Below are 9,352 nucleotides of genomic sequence, written 5' to 3' on the forward strand. Positions count from 1 at the left end.
AGAATAATTCTAAATCTCATCTGCACAAATCAACGTCATCATAAGCGCAAAAGGGTTATCAATTATTGATTTTCTCAAAGGTTATAAGCCGCCGGGTTACAAAAATTCCGGCTTACAGTGAATGCGCATTAAGTCGCCATCGGCCAAGAGCTTTCAGGTATTTAAACTCTGGATTTACTTGTCAACCGATGAGGTATTCAAATCTTTAATAGCCAAAACTGGTTGGATTTTCATGATGATATTGAATGATTGAGGTTTTCATACCGGCTTATATTATTCAAATCTTGAATAACCAACATGGCTGGATTTCTATTATGATTATCCATAACCAGTATTATGATTGAGGTTTTCAAAGTCGCTTAGCACAATGGCTATTATTTTATCAATGGATATGATTTATTCTACAATGGAAGGAATAGTCCCGATTTGCTGCAGGCTTACGACCCGGCACTTGGGGCTACATTATTCAAACTGAGATTACATCAAATATGCAAGTCCCATGTCACTGCCAGCATGCACCATGGCACTTGGGGGCTAATGCAAAGTCATTTTTTGCTCAACTTATTGAAGACCCGACTCATCACATTTTAAATGAGCCGGCCCTTGGGGGCTACCAATTGCTCCAATTGCTCCTGTCGGAAATTCAAGGTACACAAGCATTAATCCATTATATTGAAAGATCCATTATTCAGTTCGTAGAGTACAAAGCTCTTAACCTTGTGGACGTGGGTTCAAGCCCCATGGTGGAGATTACATCATTTGATGGTATTATCAAAGAATCATATACAAAGTCCCAGCTCAGTAATATCTTATTGAGCCGGCCCTTGGGGGCTACACATTGCTGGTCAAATTTACATGGTTATATCTACAAAGTCCCTGCTCATTATTGCATAATGACCCGACCCTTGGGGGCTACACTGGTTGAAGTTTTCATGAGCATAAAGGAATTACAAGTCCCAGGTTGCTGCAAGCATGACAACCCGGCACTTGGGGGCTACATATGTGGAATATTGAGTTTATATGATTGAGATGAATAAACCAGATTTCTTCAAGGTTGCAACATTTATTGGAGCAAGTCTTAAACCATCACTTTGTTCTACTCAAGACATGGAGGCTACAGGTAATATGGATATAAGGGAGAAAAATCTTCAAATTATCAGTTTTGAGCAAATTAGGAGGATCAATTACATAAACCGGTGTCAACAACAATTATGGCCCGGTATCGTCTGTTTTATAATCCGGCAGTTTTTGGTAATGGTAAACCAGCAAGTTTTACATCTTTAAGCCGGCTGAATATCAGATGAGTATTTGAAGACCAAAATTATTTAAGCCGGCACCTTGGAAGCTGACTCAAGTGGATTATTCTTCACAATATTTTTCTGTGAGAAACCAACATCAGCAAATTGAGTATGAAGCTAGCTTATTCACCCGGATTTTCTAGATGAAGGAAATTACAATTGGGATTAAGGATAATCAGGTCCCGGCTCAGGAGAATATTTAACCCGGAGCACAAGGAATTAAGGATGATCAGGTGCCGGCTTACAAGAATTTTTAACCCGGAACACAATCTGTCAAATTTTTTCTTGTGTTTGTTTTACAGGATCAGTTTAACATGAATAAATCCAAATTAAACTGGGGGCTAATGTCGGGGATATACCCCGCTGTATGACCCGGCCGGAAGTATGACCCGGCCGGACTTGGCGCTTCACCGATGACCCGTCGGAGGACTGGCGACTCACGGGTCTAGCGGCTCACTGGTGTGACGACTCACGAGCCTGAAGACTCATGGGTGACCCGGCGGGTGCTTCAGACAGATGACAAGGCCCAAGGCCCAGTATGCCGGTTCAATAAAGGTGGGACGGCTTAAGAGGAAAGGGATGACGAATATCTCCTTTACGAGGAAACAAGACCCGGACTTATATTCAACTTGTAAGAGAAGATAGACTAGTCTTAGTCCTACTAGGACTCCACATGTAACCCACCCCTCTAACTTATATAAGGAGGGGCAGGGCTCCCCAAAGAGGGGCAAGCAACAAGAAACAATATCTAGGGCTAGAAACAACTAGAGGAGAGCCAATTTACGGCGACTCCCTCATGATCATAATGAGACCTAGCCACAAACAACATGTAGGGTTATTACCAGATGATGTTTCCCGGGGCCCGAAGCTGTCTAAATCCTCGTCTTGTGTGTTGCGTCTCTCGATTCCGTCCAACCCCTTCAAGCTACCACATAGATGTGTTGGCCTCGTGACTAAGTCCTGACACTAAGGACATATGCCGTAACAATTCCACGACAGCTTCTACTTCGACGCTCGTGGCCCTGACCTGAACCTCCACTCGCAAGACCGGCCATGGCCGTTCCCTTTGAGTGTCTGCACTGACTACCTCCCGCCTCGGGTCCCGCGCCATGCTCCGTCGGGTTTAGCCCCATCTCTGAATCGCCTTGCGCCGGCACCGCCGGGCGGCGTCAAGCCGGCTGCCTACCTCCAGCGCTACTGGCGGGTCACCGCCATCTACAACTGCTGCAGCAAAGGGCAGCCACCTTGTCGACCCTGTAGGCGCACCCCTGTTTCTGCCGTGCCTCGCTCCGAGCCGCCAGTCGTCTATGCCTCATGCTGTTAAAGCTACCATCTTGAATCGCTCAAGCTCGGCCTCACCGACGAGCCGTTATCTCCATGGCCTTGTTGAACCGCCATTGCTGACCGGGATTCCGTTTCTGGTCAGTGTTATCGACCTGCCGTCTCGGGCGATTTGGAGTTAAGCCGGATCTCTGCCGCCCTGGCTAAGTCAACTCTGGCTCTGAAGAAATACAAAAAGGGACGGGTGATAACGGCCAGGGTGGAATCATGTTGACTCATCACAACAGACCAGAAAGTGCCTCACGTTCTCTGAGCCAAGAAATAATAAAGATTAAGATAAGGAGCTCGCACAAGGAGGGTGAATGCCACAAGCATGGGAACCAAGATACATGCAGATGCCAAAGAAGATACAGTACATAAGAAGCTGGTGTGCGCAGAGGCTGAACCTCACACGTCATACGAAGATGCATGTTTACCCCTGTGGTTGCTGGACCTACAGATGTGCCATACCGCTGCTATCTCAAAAGTCCCGGAACAAAACAACTTGGACGCTAGGTGGATGTGGAGGCCCATTAAAAACTGCATGAGGAGTTTTTGCTTTTTGCTTCAATCCATACGTCTTGATAAATCAGGTGATATCCATCTGAATTTATTTTATTAACAGATATTGTTTTCATCAAAGAACTATTACTTTGGTCTGTATATTTTTTATGTGCAACAAAGATGGTGCCATGTTGTGCCTATAAAGTGTACGTCAGCACCATCACGCACCGGTGTTTGTGCCCGCTTACTGATGGAACAGGTGTGCCCAAGTCGCCGCCCGTGCAGCTAAATCTACATCAACCCGCCGGAGTCACGTTGAGCCGCCCTTGCCACTTTGAGTTGCCGGGGTTACATTAAGTCGCCGGTCTGCCTGAGCCGCCGGAACTATATTGAGCCGTTGGTCTTCCTGAGCCACCTCTGTCTCGATAAACATAGTCCAAACAAATCAGGTGATATCCATCCAAGTTTGTTTTATTAGCACATGTTGTTTTTGTCAAAGAACAAGTTTATCTTTGCCTTGGCCAGCATATTGTTTATGCAGGGCAATTATTTATGACAAAAGGTTATATTATACCGTGGAGATGGAGGCATGCCAACATATTTTGGCATAGGTGGTCGACGTTACTCAACGGACTCCCGCACCGGCTTACAACGACGTGGCCGTCTCTCGCGACCACGCCGGCTTACAACGCCATGGCTGTCTCTCACGACCATGCCGGTTTACAATGCGGAGGACAACTTGCTTATCCGCACCGGCTTACAAATGCCGCGGCCGATTCATCTGCCTGCTCCCGCGTTTGACTCACCCATGAGTGATTTCAACTTCACCAAGTGATCATCAACTTCATGGCGGATTATTTCCGGCCTGGCATATCAGGTGATATCCATTTAATATATATTTTATTGGCACATATTATCTTTGTCAAAGAACAGTTTATCTTTGCCTTGGTCTGCAATATTGTCGATACAGGACAATTGTTCATTACATCAACAACGACGTGGTTGACTCGCCCGTCCGTGTGGCTTACCGTGCCTGCGATTAACTCACCCGTCTGCGTCGGCTTACAACACCGCGACCGACCCATCTGTCTGTACCACCTCTGAGGCTACGGTCGTCTTTACCGTCCGTCTCTCGCGGCTTGGTCTACATCAACACACTGGGCCGCACCTGTCTGTATCAGCTGTTTATTGAGTATGAGCAAGTCACTGCTTGGGAAGCCCGGTTTTCTTCCAACAAATTGGAGGCAAGTTATCCTGTCTTATCAGCCGCCGTCTGCACTGGATGGCTCAATGGGTAGGTGCACAAGTCGCCACCACCTATGGTTTGGTTAATTTCAAACAAACAGTTGGAAGGAACCATTGGCCGAGTTGCTGACACGGCTCATACGGGATCATTTATAACCCGCCGCAGTCACGTCAACCTTCTATGGATTCACATCGTGCTATCAACGCCAATGATATACACCTTCTGCTATGGTCAAATATGGAGAATCTCAAACCAACTCCTTCAAGTCGTCTTGAGACTCGGGGGCTACAATGGTATAACTCGGAAAAAGTTATAGCCGGTTTCAATAAATTCAAGAACTCCGGGTTATTGAAGGGAAAAGTAACCCGACCCCGGAGATTACTGCTAGATCGATGAAAATTTAAAGGCTGTCAGAAGATTTCCGGCTCAAAATAAGGATTCCAGTTTAAAAACCGGTTCAAGGGAAATTTATCTACCACAAAGCTTTGAAGCTCTCAAGCTCAAGGTAAATTTGTCTCTCACAAAGTTTTGAAGCTTTTAAATCCGGTTTAAAGTTCCGGTTCAAGAAGAATTAATTTCTCGCAAGTTCGAGATCTCAGACAAATTAATGGTTACCAAAGAAAACTTGCTGCCATGATGCACGGTTCAAAACATGGGTATCCTGCCTTACGGCTTATCTTATTATGGTCACTTGGGGGCTTCCGGCTCATCGGGCATAGCTATCAGTACCCTCTTGATCGGCGCAATGCCAAAACTTATATGGTCACTTGGGAGCTTCCTGTTCAAATATAGGTCGTATTCGAACCAAAGAGAACATAGCTGTTGATACCCTTTTGATTAGCAAACTGCTGAACCCACTTGGGGGCTTCTTGATCGTATCCGAATTATAGCTCAACCCCTTTGGGAATCGACATGGATCGTATTCGAATTAGCATCGTTAAACAATTTTTAAGGTCATTTGGGGGCTTCCTGTTCAAACATAGGTTGTATTTGAACCAAAGAGAACATAGTTGTCGATACCCACTTTGATCGGCAACGCCAACGCCACTGGGGGCTATATGATCGTATTCGAATCATAGCTTAACCCCTTTGGAACAGTTTACTGATCGTATTTGATAGAGGCAAAGGTGTCCCGTATTTTGATGAGATGATGGATTTCGCTTTGGTGGAAGTCGACTTTGACGATCCGACTACGAACATGCGAGGACGTCGCGCCTTAGAAATCCCTAAACCAACTCCGAGAGGTTATTGACCACGCCGGAGCACGATCAACCTGACCACGAGGGTCTGTTTCCTGCGAGCAAACGAAGAACAAGCAAGAAACTGAGATTGCAATCTGGATATTGCGAATATAAGATGAAAGCTTTATTGATCAAGGTGGGGTTCTGTGACGCCTTTGTCTGGTCGTTGAACACAAACGAAGTACGTGAAGTTGCAGCTATGGCGAACTTTAATCTAAACAAAACCCAAAATCTAAACGATGCCCTAAGGGCTGTATATATGGAGGAAGAGAGGGGGAATTTCGTGGCCCTTGGTGGAGGGGTCCGAAATCAACCCTATCTCTTGTTTCCCCACACACACGGACTCTAAAAATAGCATATACTAATGTATTTCGAAATTACATGGGCCTGGCCCAATAAAAAGGTGACGCAGCACCTATAATAGCCTCTGGACGAAATTTATGAAGTGGCATCTTGTATATTTCGTCCAAGGCTTCATGCACTCGTTATGGTGGCTTCAAAGACCTGAAATCATCACTCGTAACTCCGTTCTTGTTCCCCTTGCGCATGCCATCATCTCCGTGCTTTTTCTTGCTCCAATGTTCATCCTTCTCCCAGCTAGGCCCTTCATTTGTAAGCAAAACAAATGTATCCAATTTAGGCAGCATCATATTCTCATGAACATTAGAATCATTACCAAGAAACAAAAGTACCTGGTAATTTAGTTGGCGTGCGCGAGCTCTAGTAATTGGTCCAGTATGTATAACAACAGGGGCTGTGGGTGTAACAATGGTATTGATGTCCTCATCAGTATTCAAATCAGAAGCCTCAAAATTTTTATCTGTTTTTATACAATCGCAAATATTTGAGCTGTCACAAATATCATATGTGCCGGCTCTTACAAGAGTCAACTTCACTGCCCGAGTCGCATAAACCGGCGGTATCATTCAAAGGATCATAGGGATCTTGTGATCTACTTGTGTGCAGGATAAGACTACATTTGGGTGGTTACCCGCCCTGGCTCTTGACGTTAAGTCACCAGGGCATATGTTGTTTAAACTCTGTGCAGGATTTGTAGAACTATGACTTATATAAATGCTTCAGTCCAAGCTCATTATTGAAATTGGTGTCTCAAAAGGGTTATCAATTATTGATTTTCTCAAGGTCTATAGGCCACCGGGTTACAAAAATACCGGCTTACAATGAATGCGCATTAAATCATCATCGGCCAAGAGCCTCCAGGTATTTAAACTCCGGGTTTCCTTGTCAACCGATGAGGTATTCAAATCTTTAATAGCCAAAACAGGCTGAATTTTCATGATGATATTGAATGATTGAGGTTTTTATACCGGATTATATTATTCAAATCTTGAATAGCCAACATGGCTGGATTTCTATTCTGATTATCAATAACCAATATTATGATTGAGGTTTTCAAAGTCGCTTTAGCGCAACGGCTATTATCTTTATCAATGGGCATGATTTATTTTACAATGGAGGAAATAGTCCTGAGTTGCTGCAGGCTTACGACACGACACTTGGGGGCTACATTATTCAAGTTGAGGTTACATCAAATATGCAAGTCTCATGTCGCTGCAAGCATGCACCATGACACTTGGGGGCTAATGCAAAGTCATTTTTATTGGCATTATTGAACACCCGACTCATCCCACTGTAATGAATCGGCCCTTGGGGGCTACCAATTGCTCCTGTCAACAATTCAAGGTACAAAGCTTTTTATTCATTATATTGAAGGGTCCACTGCTCAGTTGGTAAAGCACAAGGCTCTTAACCTTGCGAACGTGGATTCAAGTCCCATGATGGGGGTTACATCATATGATGTTATTTTCATTGAAGTATATATATCAAGTCCCAGCTCAATATTATCTTACTGAGCCGGCCCTTGGGGGCTACACATCATTGCTCAAATCTACATGATTATACCTACAAAGTCCCTGCTCATTATTGCATAATGACCCGGCCCTTGGGGGCTACACTTGTTGAAGTTTTTATGAGCATAAGGCAATTTCAAGTCCCAGGTTGCTGCAAGCATGACAACCTGGCACTTGGGGGCTACATATATGAAATATATAGTTTTTACTAGTGACTGGGATGAATAACATGGATTTCTTCAAAAAGTGGCAATATTGATATTAAAGCAAGTCTTAAGCCATCACTTTGTTCTGCTCAAGACTTGGGGGCTACAGGTATTATATTATTATCGTAGTACTATTTTCAAATTCTCTGTTTTGAGCAAACTAGATTGACTCGGCGTCACCAATCATTGCGACCCTGTGTCTGCAACCCGGCATCATCAATAATCATGAACCGGCGTTAGGAACAATCATGAACCGGCGTTGGCAACAATCATGACCCAGAAGTATCCGTTTTTATAACCCGGCAATTTTGGTAATCATAAACCGGCAAGTTTTATATCTTCAAGCCGGCTGAATATAAGTTGAATATTTGAAGACCAATATTCTTGTCAAGTCAGAGCATTGAAAGCCGACTCAAGTGGATTATCTCTTACAATATTTCTCTACAAGAGACCAATGTCAGCAAATTGATTCTGAAGCTGGCTTGTTGACCCGGATTTTTCAAAAAGAAGTATCTGGATTCTTTTTTGCATTGACAAAGTTGAAACATATCTGCTAAAGAGATTTGCTATGAGTTCATGGTCATGTGTCAAGAAGGAAATGACAAGGACTTAAAGATGATCAAGTGCCGGCTTACAAGAATTTTTAACCCGGAGCACAACCTGTCAAAGTTGTTCTTGTGTTTATATTGCAGATTAGTTTAACATGGAAAATCCAAATTAAACTGGGGGCTAATGTCGAGGATATACCCCACGGTATGACTCGGCCGGAAATATGACCCGGCCGGACTTGGCGCTTCACCGTGACCCGCCGGAGGACTGGCGACTCACGGGTCTGGCGGCTCACTGGTCAGACGACTCACGAGCCTGGTGACTCACGGATGACCCCGACGGCGGGTCAGATAGAAGACTAGGCCCAAGGCCCAGAAGGCCGGGTCATGTTATGGTGGGCTGGCTTAAGAGGAAAGGGATGACGAATATTTCCTTTACGCGGAAGCAAGACCTGGACTTGTATTCAACTTGTAAGAAAAGATAGACTAGCCCTAGTCCTACTAGGACTCCATATGTAACCCGCCCCTTCAACATATATAAGGAGGGGCAGGGCACCCCAAAGAGGGAGAGGCAAGCAACAAGAAACAATATCTAGGGCTAGACACAAGGAGGAGAGCCGGCTTACGGCGACTCCCTCATGATCATAATGAGACCTAGGCACAAACAACATGTAGGGTTATTACCGGATGATGTTTCCCGGGGCCCGAAGCTGTCTAAATCCTCGTCTTATGTGTTGCGTCTCTCAATTCCGCTCAACCCCTTCAAGCTACCACATAGATGTGTCGGCCTCGCGACTAAGTCCTTACATTAGGACATTTGTCGTGACAATTCCACAAGAAGTTTATCTTGTCTACATCATGTCATCGTTATTATTGCATTACTCCATTTTTCCATGAACTTAATACACTAGATGCATGCTGGATAGCAGTCGATGTGTGGAGTAATAGTAGTAGATGCAGGCAGGAGTCGGTCTACTAATCTTGGACATGATGCCTATATACATGATCATTGCCTTGGATATCATCATAATTATTTGCTTTTCTATCAATTGCCCAACAGTAATTTGTTTGCCCACCATATGCTATTTTCTTGAGATAAGCCTCTAGTGAAAACTATG

This window comes from Triticum dicoccoides, chromosome 7B (genome assembly GCF_002162155.2).
Source record: "Triticum dicoccoides isolate Atlit2015 ecotype Zavitan chromosome 7B, WEW_v2.0, whole genome shotgun sequence".
Lineage (NCBI taxonomy): Eukaryota > Viridiplantae > Streptophyta > Magnoliopsida > Poales > Poaceae > Triticum > Triticum dicoccoides.